Here is an 18,303-nt window from a genome sequence, read left to right as displayed (position 1 = left end):
CCGTCACCAGAGCTGTGTTTATCTGAACGAGACGAGGAACGTGGAGCTCTCGGCACGGTTCACCGCGGCGGCTGGAACCGGAGACCTGAGACGCGCTGCCCGGGGCGGGTCCTGCGGGCCGGCGGGCGAGTGGGCGGGCGTTCTCCCGCCCGGAGCGGCGCTCGAGGGCGCGGCGAGGCCCGCGGCACCTGGCCGGGCAGCGCGGGGTGACGCCCGCCCGGCGGGACCCGCCCCGGACCCGCCCTCGCTCGCGGAGGGACGCCCCGTCGGGGCGGCGGGGACGGAGCGCAGGCGAGCGGAGCGGCGAGGGTGCCTCGGCGCGCACAGGTAAGCTGCAGCCCCGGGCCCGCGCCCGTCCCCGGGCTCCTGGGCTCGGTCCCCGCCGCGCCGTCCGCGCCTGCCTCCGCGGGGCGCCCGGGCTTCCAGCGCCGCCCTCGGTGCGACCCGGCCGCCTTCCAGAGGAATGAATGGGGAGCCCCGACTCCTGGCGCTGGATCCGTCCCGGGGAGGGGGCACTTAGGGAGTGAGCTGTATGGTTTTGTGTGGGAGGGATCGGATGGGTGGACTTGCTTGTGACTGTCCCCAACTTCCTGATTCTCCCTCACTTGTTCCAAGCCTTGTGATGACAGCCCCAGTCGTCTGTCTATTTATTTATTTTTAGTTTTGCTGAGGTAGGATCTCACTCTAGCCCAGGCTGACCTGGAATTCACTATGTAGTCTCAGGGTGGCCTCAAACTCACAGCGATCCTCCTATATTTGCCTCCTGAGTGCTGGGATTAAAGGTGTGTGCCACCACACCTATTTTTTTTTTTTTTTATGTTTTATTTACTTATTTGCAAGCAGAGAGAGACAGAATGGGCGCACCAGGGCCTCCAGCTGCTGCAAACAAACTCCAGATGCATGCACCACTTTGTACATGTGGCTTTACGTGGGTACTGGGGAATCGAACTTGGGTTGTAAGCCTTTGTAGGCGAGTGCCTTAACCATTGAGCATCTCACCAGCCGAGGTGAGAGTTTTGTTTTGTTTGTTTTGTTTGTTTTCTGAGGTAGGGCCTCTCTCTAGCCTAGGCTGACCTGGAGTTCATTCTGTAGTCTCAGGGCGGCCTTGAACTCACTGTGAGCCTCCTACCTCTGCCTCCCGAGGGCTGGGATGGTACAGCATCATTACAGGCATTCCCTGGCTCCAGTTCCTTAGTGATGCCATGTGCTTTAGAAACCCAGAGGTGACAGGAGAGAACAGTTTCCAGGGACATGTGGGCCCAGGAGCAGGACAGGGAAGCCGGGAACTGGTGAAGCCGCAAAGGAAATGGGCTGCGGGATCACCGCCTGCGGCAGGAGACTGATGCCCACCAACACCAGCAGGGCAGAGCTCGGAGGACGAAAGGGAAGGCTCCGATGGGCACCAGGTGCCCTCTGAGACCAAGTTCATCTGGGAGAAGCCTGGACAGAAGATAGGACCACAGGCCAGTCCCTGGGGCCCTTGCATACAATGGAAGGCGGGACTCGGAGGGGCAGCGCATCCTGGCCCAGCCCCGCCTTAGAGGGAGGCAGTGAGTAGAATGAAAGCACAGGTGGCTGACTCAGCTCTGCCACTCATTTAGCTGTCTAACCTTGGCCCAATCATATAAACACTCCCTGGGTGGGGAGCAAATGAGAAGGTGCATAGGCAAGTGCTTTGGGGAAGCTCCAGGCACCAGCCAAATAGAAGACGGCTTTGGACAGGCATGAGCCTGAGAACAGATCCTAGCTGTGTGTGTGACCTGAGTTACTAGGCTAGCCTCCCGGAGCTGCGCTTTCTTTCTGTGTAAAACACAAAAGATAAGTTGATTTGCTGTAGTCAGTTGCAATTTTAAAAAAAATTATGATACAGGGCTGGAGGGATGGCTTATCAGTTAAGGCGCTCGCCTGTGAAGCCTAAGGACCCAGGTTCCCCAGGACCCACCTAAGCCAGGTGCACAAGGTGGTGCATGCATCTGGAGTTCATTTGCAGTGGCTGGAGGCCCTGGAGTGCCCATTCTCTCTCCCTCTCTCTTTTCCTCTCTCAAATAAGTAAATAAAATATAAAAAAGGACTTTTAAAAATTATGATACAAAGTCAGGTGTGGTGGTGCACACCTTTAATTCCAGCATTTGGGAGGCAGAGGTAGGAGGATCACTGTGAGTTCAGGGCTAGCCTGGGACTACAGAGTGAGTGACAGGTCAGCCTGGGCTACATTAAGACCCTACCTCAAAAAAAAAAAAAAAAGGTAGGCACAGATGCGCACACCTTTAATCCCAGCACTGGGGAGGCAGAGGGAGGAGGATTGCTGTGATTTCGAGGTCAGCCTGAGCCTGCATGGTAAATTACAGCTCATCCTGGGCTAGATCCAGACCCTAACTTGAAAAACAAAATTACAATACAGCTAGGTACAGTGGTGCACACCTATAATCTCAGCTACTCAAGAGGCTGAGCAGAGCTCCTTGAGCTCAGGACAATGAGATCGGCCTGGGGAAGAAACAACAAGACCCCATCTGAAAAATAATTTGTAAAAAATATAGTTAATTAATTAATTGACTTATTTACTTATTTGAGTGAGAGAGGGAGAGGAAGGAGCAGATAGAGAACGGGCACACCAGGGCCTCCAGCCACTGCAAACAAACTCCAGATGCATGTGCCCCCCTGTGCATCTGGCTTCTGTGGGTCCTGGATACTTGAACCTGGGTCCCTAATCTTCGTGGGCAAGCACCTTAACCCGCTAAGCCATCTCTGGTCCTGAAAAATAATAATAATAATAAAGATGGCTATAGTACTGTCCTAAACCTCCTCTGGCTCTGACACGTTCCAGCATCTCCAGCCCTGGCAGGGAAGCTAAGTAAGTGTGGACATGTACCTAAAAGACTGACCCAGTGAACTTGGCTGTCCATACAGCCTCCACTGCTCTTCTGAGAAAGCCGAAAGTGTCCATTCTCAGCCGGTAGGGGTGAGAGAGAGGATTTGAGTAAGCAGAGGTCAAGTGCAGGGCAGTGCCTGTCTCTGCGCGGAGCTCAATGCTGTAATTGTGCTGTGTAAACGGCTGCTGTGCGAAGCAAGGATGGGTTCAGCCCGGGCAGAGAAGGCCTACGAGGCCACTGTGCTGCTGGCACCTGAGAGGCCTGTGGGGTCGGGTTATCCTCTGGTGCCCCCCCACCAAGCTGGCCCAGAGGCCGAGGGAGAGATGAGTAGCGAGGAAGAACCCCGGACCTCACCCTCAGCCAGAGCAAAGGGCAGGGCGGGAAGTGATCTGCCTCACCCCCTCAGCGCAGAGGGGGGCTTTGGGGATAGAAAGGCAGCCAAAAGGTAGAGGCGAGCCCTCAGGAGACAGAAGTTTGGGGAGCAGGATTTAAAGCTAGAGAAGGAAGGGGAGAACAGGATTTAGGTGCCTGGACCTCATCCATGAATCTAGTGGGACTGTCCCGCATGGGGAGAGTGTGGCAAATGAGTGATTCTTGGGAATAAATAAACAATACCTCGATCATGGGTGTTGGAGGGGGGTAGGGGGCACTGAGATAGACCTTAGTCTAGGAAGCCACCTCCTGTGTTTGTTGTTTTGTTTTGTTGAGACACAGTCCGCGTAACCCAAGATGGCTTTGACCTCTTCATATAACTGAGGATGGCCTGAATTGGTCCTCTTGCCTTCACCACCTGAGTGTTGGGGTTACGGGCATGTGCCACTATGCCCAGCCAGGAAGGCTTCTGGCAAGACTTATGGGTAACAATTTAGATTGATATACAGTGTGTATGTATACATATAAATACATACACACACACACACACACACACACACACACACACACACACACACACATAGACACACACACATATATATTACTTATTTGCAAGCAGAGAGAGAGAGAGAGAATATAGGCATACCAGGATCTCTTGCCACTGCAAATGAACTCCAGATGCATGCATGTGCCACTTTGTATATCTGGTTTTCTGTGGGGAATCGAACTGGGGCCATCAAGTGATTTAACCATTGAGCCATCTCTCCAGCCCCAGTTGTCTGTCTATTTATTTATTTTTAGTTTTGCTGAGGCAGGGTCTCACTCTAGCCCAGGCTGACCTGGACCCCACTCTGTAGTCCCAGGCTGGCCTTGAACTGGTAGGGATCTTCCTACCTCTGTCTCTTGAGTGCTGGAATTTAACTCATGTGCCACCACATCTAGCTGATTGTTTTCTTCTTTATGTTTTTTTTTAAATTTAATTTGTATTTTATTGACAACTCCCATAATTGTAAACAGTATCCCATGGTAATTCCCTCCCTCCCCCTACTTTCCCCTTTGAAACTCCACTCTCCATCATATCCCCTCCCCTCTCAATCAATCAGTCTCTCTCTTATTTTGATGTCATGATCTTTTCCTCCTCTTATGATGGTCTTGTGTAGGTAGTGTCAGGCACTGTGAGGTCATGGATATCCAGGCCATTTTTGTCTTTTGTCATTTTGTCATTTGTCATTTGTCTGGAGGAGCACGTTGTAAGGAGTCCTACCCTTCCTTTGACTCTTACATTCTTTCTACCACCTCTTCCACATTAGATCCTGAGCCTTGGAAGAGATGTTTCAGGGCTGAGCCCTCTTGTCACTTCTTCTCAGCACCATGATGCCTTCTGAAAAGAGAAGCTTCTCTAACCAAAAGTAAGAGTATCATTAATATATAATATATAAATTTTTATGTTTTGGCTTTTCAAGGTAGGGTCTCACTTTAACCCAGGCTGACCTGGAATTTACTATGTAGTCTTAGGGTGGCCTCGAACTCACTGCAGTCCTCCTACCTCTGCCTCCCAAGTCCTGGGATTAAAGGCGTGCTCCACCACAACTGCTCTTTATGTTTTTTTTTTTTTTATTTTTGTTTATTTTTATTTATTTATTTGAGAGTGACAGACAGAGAGAGAAAGAGCAGTCAGAGAGAGAGAGAGAATGGGCACGCCAGGGCCTCCAGCCACTGCAGATGAACTCCAGACACGTGCGCCCCCTTGTGCATCTGGCTAATGTGGGTCCTGGGGAATCAGGCCTTGAACTGGCATCCTTAGGCTTCACAGGCAAGCGCTTAACTGCTAAGCCATCTCTCCAGCCCTCTTTATGGTTTTTTTTTAATGTAGTTTTTATAAGAGCGAGCAAGTAGGAGAGAGAATTGGAGTACCAGAGCCACTGCAGTTAAACTCCAGACATGTGTACCATCTTGTGTGCATGTGTGACCTTGAACACTTCTATCACCTTGTGTGTCTGGCTTACATGGGATCTGGAGAGTCAAACATGGGTCCTTAGGCTTTGCAGGCAAGTGCCTTAACCACTAAGCCATCTCTCCAGCCCATCATTTTTTAAAATTATTGACTTTTAAAATATAATTTTAAAATTATTTATTTACTAGAGAGAGAGAGAGAAACAAAGAGGGAGAGAATGAGCATGCCAGGGCCTTCAGTCACTGCAAACAAACTCCAGACACATGTGCCACCTTGTACATCTGACTTATTTGGGTCCTGGGGCATTGAATCTGGGTCTCTTTGGAATTGTAGGCAAGCACCTTAACCACTAACCCATCTCTCCAAGCCCAATTATTGACTTCTTTTAAACAGCGTGGCTTTGTAGCTCAAGCTGGCCTCAAACCCTTGTTGTTTGTTTTGTTTTTGGTTTTTTGAAGTAGGGTCTCGCTCTAGCCCAGGCTGACCTGGAATTCACTATGGAGTCTCAGGTTGGCCTCAAACTCATGGTGATCCTCCTACCTCTGCCTCCCCAGTGCTGAGATTAAAGGTGTGCGCCACCACACCCGGCATGACCTCAAACCCTTGATCCTCTTGCCTCACTTTCCAAGCACTGAACTTGGGGCATACAAGTCATACTCTGCCAGGAGTAAGAATTTTTCTGCTCATTATTTATTTAATTATTTGAGAGCAACAGACACAGAGAGAAAGGCAGAGAGAGAGAGAATGGGCGTGCCAGGGCCTCCAGCCACTGCAAATGAACTCCAGACACATATGGCCCCTTGTGCATCTGGCTAACGTGGGTCCTGGGGAATCGAGCCTCAAACCGGGGTCCTAGGCTTCACAGGCAAGCGCTTAACCGCTAAGCCATCTCTCCAGCCCAGGAGTAAGAATTTAAGGCAACAGAAGTATGGTCTGCTTAGCAAGATGACAAGGGCAAGACTTTAAAAGAGAGAGAGATAGCCATGCCACCAAGCATCTGGTTGGGTGGAAGATAAGCACAGAAGACTGCCAGCCATAGTCAAATCGTTCTAAAGGTTGTGAAGTGGGAGAGGCCAGAGCAAAGGAGACTGGCAGGCACTGGTACTCGTCTTCCAGATAATGGGCTAGAAGAACCGTTTCTGGCTCTAGTGTGTGTAGTGAAAGAGGAGGAGGCAGGATGAATCAGCAGGGCTTGGGAATGAGTACAGGGTATCCTAACATTGCCTAGAAGTGGGCCAGGGCAGGAATTGGGAGTGTTCAAGGATTCTAATGCTCAGGGAAACCAGGATAGGCTGACAGGGTTAGAAGGCGGGGTATGGACCCTGGGTCCAGGCTGTGACCGATGGGAGGATCCAGCCGTCTTGACCAGAACCTCTGTAACCAAGAGCAAACTGCGGAGTGGAGAGAGAAAGAAAACCTCAATCCTACCCTCACCATGTCCAATCTGGAGGCTAGCTCCAGCCTTTAGAAACGCCTCTCCTATGATCCCTGGCTTGTCCCTCCTGATCACCAGATGACCAAACTCAAGCCTGGCCCGGTTGTCCCCAGGATTCCTGGGGGATTAGAGGCTCTGCCTCCCTTCCTGGGAACCTTTTTCATCCCTGGAGTCATGGGATGAGCAATGACACTTCACTGTCCCATCTGACAAGTGTTAGAGACCCTTCAGGGGAAATTTTATTTATCTGTGAGCAGAGAGAGACAGATGGGAGCTCCAGGGCCACCAGATGCATGCGCCACTTTGTGCTTCATGTGTGGGCACTGGGGAATCAAACCCCAGTTATTCGGCTTTTCAGTCAAACACCTTAACTGCTAAGCCATCCCTCCTGCCCCTGACTTCCTTTTTTTTTTTTTCAATTTCCCTTTTATTTTAGAAAGAGTGAGAATTGGCATGCTAGGGCCTCAGCCACTGATATTGAACTCCAGACACTTACACCGCCTAGTGGGCATGTGTGACCTTGCACTTGCCTCACCTTTGTGTGTCTGGCTTATGTGGGATCTGGAGAGTTGGGTCCTCAGGCTTCACAGCGAAGCATCTTAATCACTAACCCATCTCTCCAGTCCCCAACTTCCTTTCTGACCACTTCTTATTTTGATTTTCTATGACTTTTGCTTGGAATAAGTCAACCAAGGTTTAGTGAACACCTAGTTATTCCAAACACTGATCCAATTATACTGTGTTGAACAAACTTGGGTTGGGTTTTTCAGTTGATAATCTGTTTGGATACTTTCAGCTTAGCCCCTTACGTAAAGATAAAAATAACCCTACATATGCTGGGGGAAATTTTGATGGACTGGCTACAGAAAGGGCTGTCAGCACTTCTGGAGTTTTGTTCTTGGAGAAAAGCCCAAGTGTGGAGAAGGTAGAAGGCAGAAACCTCCTAGCATTCTGTGATCAAAGGGACACCTGTGGTGGAAAAGCGGGCTTTGGAGGACAGAATTTGATCCTCTTCACAGCTCCACAGGAGGCCAGGCTAGTGCTGTTTTCATGGAGAGAAAGTGTACATGAGGAATGACCATGGTTGTTGGGCCAAACAGCCCAGCAGCCCTTTCACCTGCAGCACCCTTCCCCCATCAGGATCCTGAAATTGACCTGTCCCCTCCCCGACATGATGTCCAAGTCCACACACCTCCACACCGTGAAAGTGGTGACATTCCTTGCTTTTGAAGAGACCTGTCATTAACCTGTAGGCGAATTAACTTGGACAAACAGCCCTGTGGCTGCCACGTCGCTCATCTCTCCCGGAGGCGAGCAGAGCTGTTTGATTAACAGTAAGAAAGTTTGTAACACAGAGGCCACCTGGCCAGCAAGGGTGTGTTCTGGATGACTGACCCTGGCTTTCAAGCAAGCAGACTTTGCTTGCCACTTCCTAGTTTGGGCATCCTTAAGCATGAAAATTCATGGGTGGAGCTGGAGAGGAGGTCTAGGAACGGAGAGAGGCACAGAAGCTTCCAGACCCATGAGAACCTCGAGGAAGAAGTTAAGAGCGTAGAGGCCAGAGCATAGTCTGAGAGTTGAGAGACCACGCTCTGCACTTCTGGGACCTGCGACCTGTGTGTCACCAGCCAAGTCAGAGACAGGAGTCCAGCCCACAAGCTAATGTGTAACAGCAGAGTGTCACCCAACTTAAATCCTTGCAGTAAGGGCATCATTAGAGAAGCCTCGGCGACATTTAACTCCTCTGGCTCACTTCATTAAGTGGAGTAGTCACCTACTGCATGTGGGACACCTACTGTATGCAAAACATACTGGAGACTTTACAAGTAATTAAAAGGGAGATGTGACCTGGCCCTTCAACAGGATCAGGTCCCCTGAGGGAAAAGAGAAACATCCGACACTACTCAGGCTTCCATGAGCATCAAGAACAAGTGGAAACAGGAGGACAAGACTTGGGGTGTGCCTCTTGGTAAAAAGCCCTCCCCTAGCAAGTGTAAGGCCCTGCTTCAGCTGCTCATGGCTGGCAAAATGAACAGCAAAGAGACAGGAGACCAAGGGGGCGGGGTTAATTGTGCTAGGAATCTGGGAAGGCTTCCTGGAGGAGGCTCGGCGGTTAATTGGGGGATTGGATTGTCACTGACTTTCAAACCTATGTGACTAGAAAGGAAGGCATTTACTAGACCTGGTACATAGGGGAGACAGTGTATCCCAGCAGTCTTAGGGCACTTTTACATTTTAATAATATCGCAAGGATAAATTACACAAAGTAACAAAAATCACTTGAGCTTAAATTTTTTTTTTGGGGGGGGGGACACCAAAAAGTTATCTGTGTAGAGTATGTGTGGTGTGGTGTAGTGTGTGTGTGTGTGTGTGTGTGTGTGTGTGTGTGTGTGCACGAGAAGGCACAGATGCATGCGGAGTGTGTGCGGAGGCCGGAGGAGAGCATTGGGCGCCCTCTTTTTACTCATGAGCTTGCTTCCTTGAGACAGTTTCTCACTCAGCCCAGTGATTCTCAGATCTCTGTCCCTTCCTGCAGGACTGGGGTAACAAATGTGCTTGATCACACCAGCTGTTTACAAGAGGTGAGGCTGAGGAATTGAACTGCTGTCTCAGGCTCCCATACTCTTGAACTGCTGAGCCATCTCCCAGCCTTATTTACAATTTTTTTCTTTTTTGGTTTTCCAAGGTAGGGTCTCACTCTAGCCCAGGCTGGCCTGGAATTCACTATGTAGTCTCAGGGTGGCCTTGAACTCAGTGATCCTCCTACCCCCGCCTGCCTAGTGCCGGGATTAAAGGCGTGCACCACCACGCCCGGCTTCTTTTACATTTCTTTTACCTTTATTTAGTTTTATAAATTTTGAAAAACATTGCTTTAGATTTTTGTTTTATTTTTAAAGTATTTTATGATTTTTATTTAACATTTTTTAAAATTTATTTGACAGAGAAAGAGGGAGAGAGCGAGAGAATGGGTGTGCCAAGGCCTCCAGCCATTGCAAATGAACTCCAACTTGTGCATCTGGCTTATGTGGGTCCGGGGGAACCAAACCAGGGTCCTTTGGCTTTGCAGGCAAACACCTTAATCGCTAAGTCTTCCCTCCAGCCCTATTTTTATTTATTTATTGAGAGAGAGAAATAATGGGTGCACCAGGGCCTCTGGCCATGGCAAACAAACTCCAGACTCATGAACCCCCTTGTGCATCTGGCTTACGTGGGTTCTGGGAAATCAAACCTGGGTCCTTAGGGTTTTCAGACAAGTGCCTTAACCTCTAAGTCATCTCTCCAGCCCTAAAACATATTTTGTTTTATTTATTTTTGATGTTTTGAGGTAGGGTCTCACTCTAGCCCAGGCTGAACTGGAATTCACTATGTGTTCTCAGGGTGGCCTCAAACTCACAGCGATCCTTCTACCTCTACTTCCCAAGTGCTGGGATTAAAGGTGTGCGCCACCACGCCCGGCTTTAGTATTTTATTTTTTTCTTTATGAATCAAAGAGTGGGGGTGAGGGAGAGAAGGATAGAGAACGGGCACACCAGGGCCTCTAGCCACTGCAAATGAACTCTAGACGCATGCGTCACCTTGTGCATCTGGCTTTACCTGGGTTCAGGGGAATTGAAACTGGATCCTTAGGCTCTGCAAGCAATCACCTTAACTATTGAACCATCTCTCCAGACCCTAGTTTGAATTTTGTATTGGACAGTGTTTGTCATTTTCAGTAGACTGAAATATTAAAATTTGATCATTCAAAATTCAGAAAACTAAAAATAATTTAAAGCTTTCTAGTGCTATTTGTTACTCCTGAAGTTATTCAAGCTTAGAATGGTACTAAGACTTTTGGCATATTCTATACATACAAGTTATAACTGAAATGAACATTTACTAAAGTAGCACATGCCACGTGGCATGCACGGTGTCTTGCAGTTCTAGGGACGGAACCCAGGGCCTTATACATGCGAGGCAAATGCTGTCACTGAGCTACATCACCAACCCAACATGTGATATACTTTGATGTTTCCATTTTCATCCCACGCTGCTCTCTTTTTTTGCGGGGGGGGGGGGTAGGATCTCACCCTAGTTTCAGGCTGACCTGGAATGCACTGTAGTTCCAAGCTGTCCTTGAACCCACAGAGATCCTCCTACATCTGCCTCCTAAGGGCTGGGATTAAAGGCATCTGCTACTCCCCCCCCCCCCTTTTTTTATTCTGCTCTTAAAAAAAAATACATTATATATATAATTTATTTATTTATTTGAGAGAGAGAGAGAAAATAAGTGTGCCAGGGCCTCCAGCCACTACAAATGAACTCCAGATGCATGAGCCCCCTTATGCAGCTGGCTTACTTGGGTCCTGGAGAGCCGAACTGGGATCCTTTGGCTTTTCAGGCAAATGCCTTAACTGCTAAGGCATCTCTCCAGCCCACCTTTTTTTTTTTTTTTTTTTTTTTTTTAGAATATTTTATTTATTTGAGTGAGGGAGAGAAAGAGACAGGTAGAGAAAGAGAGAATGGGTGTGCCGGGGCTTCCAGCCACTGCAGATGAACTTCGGGTGCATGAGTCACCTTGCGCATCTGGCTTACATGGGGCCTGGGGAATTGAACCTGGGTTCTTTGGCTTTGCAGGTAGGCACCTTAACTGCTAAGTCATCTCTCCAGCCCTCATTCTGCTCTTTTAAAAAGTGTATTAAAATTTTACTTACTTAGAATGTATGGCCATGCCAGGGCCTCTTGCACCTGCAGATGAACTCCAGACACATGATGCCACTTTGTATGTCTGGTTTTACATGGGTACTAAGGAATCAAACCCAGACTATCAGGCTTTGCAAGTGAGCACCTTAACCACTGAGCCATCTCCTCCCTCCCATCCTGGTCTTTTAAAGAATTTTTTCATGCCAAGTGTGGTGGGCGCACTTCTTTAATCCCAGCACTCAGAGGGCAGAGGTAGGAGGATCACCGTGAGTTCAAGGCCAGCCTGAGACTATATAGTGAGTTTCTGGTCAGCCTGGTCTAGAGCAAGACCCCACCTCAATGCCCCGGCCAGCGGGGAGTTGAACAAGGAGCCGAGGGGAAGCTAACCTGAATGGGAAGAGGCAAACAGACACAAGGAAGGAGACCAAGCCGAGTTTCTGGTCAAGGCCTCGAGAGTTTATTCTTACATGTAGGTTTATATAAGGTTGTAGGGGGAAGGGGACGTAATCAGCCCAAAGATCACAGGCTACTGGCTAATCTCTGTTTCTTTATCCGTTACCGGCAGCAGGGGGGGGGGGGGCAGGAGGGGTTATCACCCAACGGTACAATTTCTTCATTTCTGGTAACTGAGCATTTAGATAAGGAGATAGAAACTTAATCTTGCTATATGGCAGTTTCTGTCAACATGGCCGAGGTTAGGCTCATAGCTCCCAACACCTCAAAAACAAAAAAAGAATTATTTCATGCTTTTCACAGCTGATGTTATTTTACAATGGCAGGTTACTGTCAGTGGTTGGGTAGACCCTGGGCTCTGATTCTTGTAGCAGTGAAAGTGAGCTGTTTGGGGCGGGGGAAGGGCTGCCGGGGTCTGAGTAAGCAAGTCCCATTTGTTTTCTCTTTCTTTTTCGAGGTAGGGTCTCACTCTAGCCCAGGCTGATCTGTAATTCACTATGGAGTCTCAGGCTGACTTTGGACTCACAGCCATCCTTCTACCTGTCTCCCAAGTGCTGAGATTAAAAGTGTGCGCCACTATGACATGCAGTGAGAGAGAGAGAGAGAGAGAGAGAGAGAGAATGGGTGTGCTGGAGCCTCCCGCCGCTGCAGACAAACTCCAGATGCACGCACCACTCTGTGCATCTGGCTTTCCAGGGGTACTGGGGAATGGAACCCGGATAGTTTGGCTTTGCAAGTAAGCAAGCGCCTTAACCGCCGAGCCGTCCCCTCCAGCCTGTATTTGGGGTTTCTGGCATCTCAGCGTTGACAGCGTGATGAGTCGCAGTCCCAAGGGAGGAAAAGGACTTGAACGCTGAAGGGCCACCGGTAGGGAGTGGACAGGCCTGTGGGCACTCACTGATGGCCCTGGAGGCTAGGATGCACAGGCTCCAAGGTGAAGGAGCTGGGCAGGTCTTGAGGGGGTGAGGGCAGAACCCTACACTTGACTGCGTACTGCATTCCTTCTCCACAGCTAGTGGGGGTGTGACCTCCTGGCTAGCACCTCTGAGAATTGGCTTCAGTAAACAGAGAAAGAGTCCCTAGTCCCCGAAGCCTTGTGACATCCAGGAAGCACTGTGACATCCAGGAAACTGTGTCTTCTGAGAGGTGCTCTTGCCCTCCAAGCAAAAGCACTGGAGAGCAAGTCCCCTCCTGCCAAGCCTAATCACAGGTGTCTCGTTTCATTTCAGGATGTGGTTACAACCTTGAGGAGCTGCTGGTCCCAGCAGAAAGGCTTTAGGCAGCCAGATTGGACCCAGAGAGCAGCCTGGGAGGAGCGCCATTTAACCCTAGGTCTCTTTCTCCAGAAAAAATAATAACAACAACAGTAATAATAACAATAATAATAAAAAAGAGCAAAGAGGAACCCCTCTGCGAGGAGCCACTGGATGAGGGAGCTGGAGTGCCCCGGGTGATTCAGTCACGGTGGTCTTCCTGGAGGAGGTAGGTGAGTCCTGAGCACTGGCTAAGGCTACTGACTACAATGTTGCTATACCTCTGTAACGAGCTATGCTCTCTAGCTATAGGGGGGGAAGTAAAAAGGGCAGTGATAGGAAGAAATGCAGCCTAGAGGACTATGGCGGTCGGTTTGGACTTGACAGTTCCAGAATTGGACTTCTAGCTCAGGCAGAATTTCTTGTGCTAAGTGCCTCTCCACTTAGCATCCTAGCTTCCTCCTTGAACCCTTCGTTAAATCCACAGGGAACCCTGTCTCTTTCACTTGTCTGTGCTATTTCTATGATTTACTTTATTAACTTGGGTAAGCAGTTTAGTTCGGGTTCAAAGTGCAAAAGAACATTGAGTGAAAGGTCTTTTCTCTGCTTCAGTCTCCCCCTCGGAACCACCTGGGATCACGGCTCCCACTTCTTCCTCTTTGACAAGACATTTTTTTGTTTTGTGTTTTTTTTTTTTGTTTGTTTGTTTGCTTTTCAAGGTACGACCTCACTCTAGCCCAAGTGGCCTCAGACTCATGATGTTCCTCCTACCTCTGCCTCCTGAGTGCTGGAATTAAAGGTGGGTATGCCACCACTCCTGGCCTTTTTAGTTTGTTTGTTTTGTTTTGTTTTTGAGGTAGGGGCTTTCTCTAGTTCAGGCTGACCTGGAATTCACTATAGAGTCTCAGGCTGGCCTCAAACTTACAGTGATTCTCCTACCTCTGCCTCCCAAGTGCTGGGATCAAAGGTGTGTGCCACCACGCCCAGCTGGCATCTAGCAAGATTTGTAAATCCCTTAGAGAAAGGAAATGAGTCTCACTCATACCCTTTGTGCCCCTCTGTGTCCCGCCCATCACTCAAGGGAGTTTGCCACTACCACCCGCCCCTCTGCCCTCAGCACTGCCAGTGCCAGGCGTCTCCTAGCTGACCGTCCCCGTGCCTACAGGCCCCTGTGCTCACCACCCACCACCTGGCATTTTGCTGGGCTCCCACCTTATCTTGTTCTCTCTATAAATCTAAATCACTTTAAGTGAGTATCTGAGGATTTTTCTTTTCTTTTGTTTTCTTTTTTTTTTCACTTTTTCAAGGTAGGGTCTCACTGTAGCCCAGGCTGACCTGGAATTCACTATGTAGTCTCAGGGTAACCTTGAACTCATGGCAACCCTCCTATCTCTGCCTCCAGAGTGCTGGGATTAAAAGTGTGTGCCACCATGTCTGGCATTGAATTTTTTTCTTTCTTTACGTATTAGAGACGGTGGCGGCTGGGGACAGAAAGAATGGGCATGCCAGGGCCTCCAGCCACTGCAAACAAATTCCAGATGCGTGCGCTACCTTGTGCATCTGGCTTACGTGGGTCCTGGAGTATCAAACCTGAGGCCTTAGGCTTTGCAGGCTAAGCCATCTCCTCAGGCCTTATCTTTTTCTTTCTTCCTTCCTTCCTTCCTAACCTCCCTTGGCCTCCGAAGCTCTGGAACTAAAGGTGTGAACCACCATGCCCAACCCACCTAATCTTTAACTGCTCCTCATCCCTCAGGCCAAGGGCTAACTAACTCCCCAGCTTAATGAAAGGCCTTGTTGACTTGGCTTCAGTCCCCGCCCTCCAGGCTGGCTTCTGTCGCTCCTCTCAGACTTCCTGCCCCTCCCACTTCCAGACTGTGCACCGGTCTCCTCTTGGCCATGCCATCTCTGTCCCTGGGCCTTGGCTGGAGTGCTTCTCCTGGCCTAAAACGTGCTCAGCCCACCCAGGCAACCCCACTAGCGTTCTGGTGCTCAAGCTTCTCCCTGGGTGAGACTTCTTGACCTTCCTTGTTCTTGCTGTTCCCTGCACTCTTCCTCCTTTAGCGCCCAAGTGACCCTCAGTCATGCTGCTTTGTGGCTGACTTCTCTGAAGGTGAGCTCCTCTACCCTCCCCGGCTTCCCCACATCTTTCAGAGTCTCTGGCAGACAGCACGTGGATGTGTATTGCCAAAATGAACCCACCTCTCCTATATCCTTGATAATCCTTACTTAATACAAATGACCTGCTCAATCACCCAGAGTCAAGATGGCCTGGATATCCATGACCTCGGAGTGCCTGGCACTACCTACATAAGACCCTCATCACTGTCTCCACCATATTTTTTAGGACCGGGTCACTCATTGAATCTGGAGCTCACTTATTCAGCTAAACTGGCTAGCCAGGGCTGGATGTGGTGGCGCACACCTTTAATCCCAGCACTCAGTAGGTAGAGGTAGGAGTTCCAGGTCAGTGTGGACTAGAATGAGACCCTACCTCAAAAAAGAAAAAAAGAAAGAAAAAAAAAAGCAAGCCAGGCATGGTGGCGCACGTCTTTAATCCCAGCACTTGGGAGGCAGAGGCAGGAGGATCACTGTGAGTTAGAGGCCACCCTGAGACTCCATAGTGAATTCCAGTTCAGCCTGAGCTAGAGTGAGAAACTACCTCAAAAAACCAACCAAACAAACAAACAAAAAAGCTGGCTAGCCAGCAAGCCCTGGGATCCTCATGGCCCTGCTTCCACCATGCCCGGATTGCAGGCACCCCACTGAGCTCAGCTTTGTTTGTTTGTTTGCTTGCTTGCTTTAGGGTTTGTTCTTTTTTAAATTTTAGCCTGCCGAACGTGGAGGATTGGTTACTAGGGCATATACAACTTACTAGTGGTTAAAGCACTGAAGAAAATCTCAGATATACTGGAGAGTGGAGTTCTGAAGAGGAAATTGGGGGGAGGGAATTATCATGGTTTATTGTCTATAATTATGGAAGCTGTCAATAAGAAAGAAAGAGAGAGAGAGAGAAAGGAAGGAAGGGAGAGAGAAAGAAAGAAAGAAAGAAAGGAAGGAAGGAAGAAAGGAAGGAAGGAAGGAGGAAAGAAAGAAAGAAAAAAAGAAAGTAAGTTTCTTCCCTTTCTTCAGCAACCATTAATTGGCAACAACTTCTCAGGGAGGGAAGGGGACCTCTCATGCAGTATTGCGCAAGTAATGACAGTTGCTATGAGGTCATGAATGAAATGGCCACATTTTGTCCAGAAGACTGTTCCAAAGCACTCCTCCCCATCCTCTGCTTCTTACATTCTTTCTGCTCCTTCTTCCATAATGTTCTTTGAGCCTGGAGAGAATGAACTAGATGCCTCATTCAGTGCTAAGTGTTCCACAGTGCCTTATTCTCGGCACTGGATAAATGTTTAGCATCCCCAGTAATCACCACAAACCGCAAAGAAAAGGTTCTTTGACCAAAGGTGAGAGTGGTACCAAGCTATGATTAAAAACATGACTTTTTTCAGCCCCGTGTGGTGGCGCAGGCCTTTGATCCCAGCACTTGGGAGGCAGAGGTAAGGAGGATCACTGTGAGTTTGAGGCCACCCTGACAGTACGTAGTGAATTCCAAGTCAGCCTGGGCTAGAGTGAGACCCTTCCTTGAAAAACTAAAAAAAAAAAAGAAAGAAAGAAAGAAAAAAAGGTGTTCCCCCCCCCCCCAGGTAGGGTCTTGCTCTAGCTGAGGCTGACCAGGAACTCACTCTGTAGTTCAAGGCTGGCCTCAAACTCACAGCAATCCTCTTATCTCTGCCTCCCGAGTGCTGGGATTAAAGGTGTGTAGCACCATGCCTGGAAAAAACATATATATATATATATTTTTTGAGGTAGGGTCTCACTCTAGCCCAGGCTGACCAGGAATTCACTCGGTAGCCTCAGGGTGGCCTTGAACTCACAGCAATCCTCTTATCTCTGCCTCCCAAGTGCTGGGATTAAAGGTGTGTGCCACCATGCCAGATCATAAATATGAATTTTTTTTTAATTTTTATTTATTTATTTGAGAGCGATAGACACAGAGAGAAAGACAGAGAGAGGGAGAGAGAGAGAATGGGCGCGCCAGGGCTTCCAGCCTCTGCAAACGAACTCCAGACGCGTGCGCCCCCTTGTGCATCTGGCTAACGTGGGACCTGGGGAACCGAGCCTCCAACCGGGGTCCTTAGGCTTCACAGGCAAGCGCTTAACCGCTACGCCATCTCTCCAGCCCCATAAATATGAATTTTTAGAGGGCAATTTGATGGGCACAACACGGCCATTTAGCCAAACAACAATAGCTGCTTGGCTAGGTCCTAGGACCTCCCCAGCCACGGCTTTTGACTAGGCTTGCAGTACCAGGCATAATTTCCCTTCTGTAGAGCAGGCCTCAGATCTCGTCAGAGAGCATTGGTTACTTCCATAACGATACCTGTGGGCACATCTTCCCTGGCTGGCTAGAGCCTGGCTTTTCTTTTTTTGGCGGGGGGGGGGATTACTCTCATTTATTTTATTTTATTTCATTTTATTAACAACTTCCATGATTATAAAAATACCCCATGGTAATACCCTCCCTCCCCCCCACTTACCCCTTTGAAACTCCACTCTCCATCATACCCCCTCCCCATCTCAATCAGTCTCTCTTTTACTTTTGATGTCTTGATCTTTTCCTCCTCTTATGATGGTCTTGTGCAGGTAGTGTCAGACACTGTGAGGTCATGGATATCCAGGCCATTTTGTATCTGGAGGGAGAATGTTGTATGGAGTCCTACCCTTCCTTTGGCTCTTACATGCTTTCCGCCACCTTTTCAGCATTAGACCCTGAGGTTTGGAAGGTGTGATAGAGATATTACAGTACTGAGCACTGCGGTCATTTCTTTCCATCACCATGATACCGTCTGAGTCGTCCCAAGGTCACTGCCATCTGAAAAGAGAAGATTCTCTACCAAAAATGAGAGTAGCATTAATAAAAGGGTATGAATATTAAGAGAAGTGCTTACTGGGCAGTGTGATAAGCATAGTATATACATTTAGCCAGACAACAGAGCCTGGCTTTTCTTACCTGAGTGCTGGGGATCTGAACTCAGCTTGAGCAACAAGCACTTATGCACTGAGCCATCTCCTCAGCTTCGTGGCACAAGGAACGTGCAAGGGGTGATGAGTGTCACTTTTTTTTTCCAAGGTCCAGATGCTCAAGAATAATTGCTGGGGAGCTGAGCTATAATAGTTATAATCAATTATAATAGAAATGCAGAATACCATATATTGAGGGCTTAGTAGTGTTTTACT

The 18,303-nt window shown here is 48.8% G+C and overlaps 1 protein-coding gene across 3 annotated transcripts in view; it reads left to right on the top strand.

Annotated features, from left to right (window-relative positions):
* The first annotated feature begins 280 nt into the window (after window positions 1–280).
* The window catches only part of Galnt6 (polypeptide N-acetylgalactosaminyltransferase 6), a 50,240-nt gene continuing 32,217 nt past the window's right edge, over window positions 281–18,303 (top strand). Inside the window, exons 1-2 of one of the 3 annotated variants that reach the window (XM_045153599.1) lie at window positions 281–327; window positions 12,994–13,246. The gene's annotated coding sequence lies outside the window, so the exon portion shown is untranslated. Of the gene's footprint in view, window positions 328–4,617; window positions 4,652–12,993; window positions 13,251–18,303 lie in introns of those variants that run through there. The other 2 variants (XM_045153597.1, XM_045153598.1) reach the window with 2 other exon arrangements.

The sequence above is a fragment of the Jaculus jaculus genome, chromosome 6 (genome assembly GCF_020740685.1).
Source record: "Jaculus jaculus isolate mJacJac1 chromosome 6, mJacJac1.mat.Y.cur, whole genome shotgun sequence".
NCBI classification, from domain to species: Eukaryota; Metazoa; Chordata; class Mammalia; order Rodentia; family Dipodidae; genus Jaculus; species Jaculus jaculus.
Note: the sequence above shows the minus strand (reverse complement) of the source record. Positions and strands in the feature narration are given on the sequence as shown.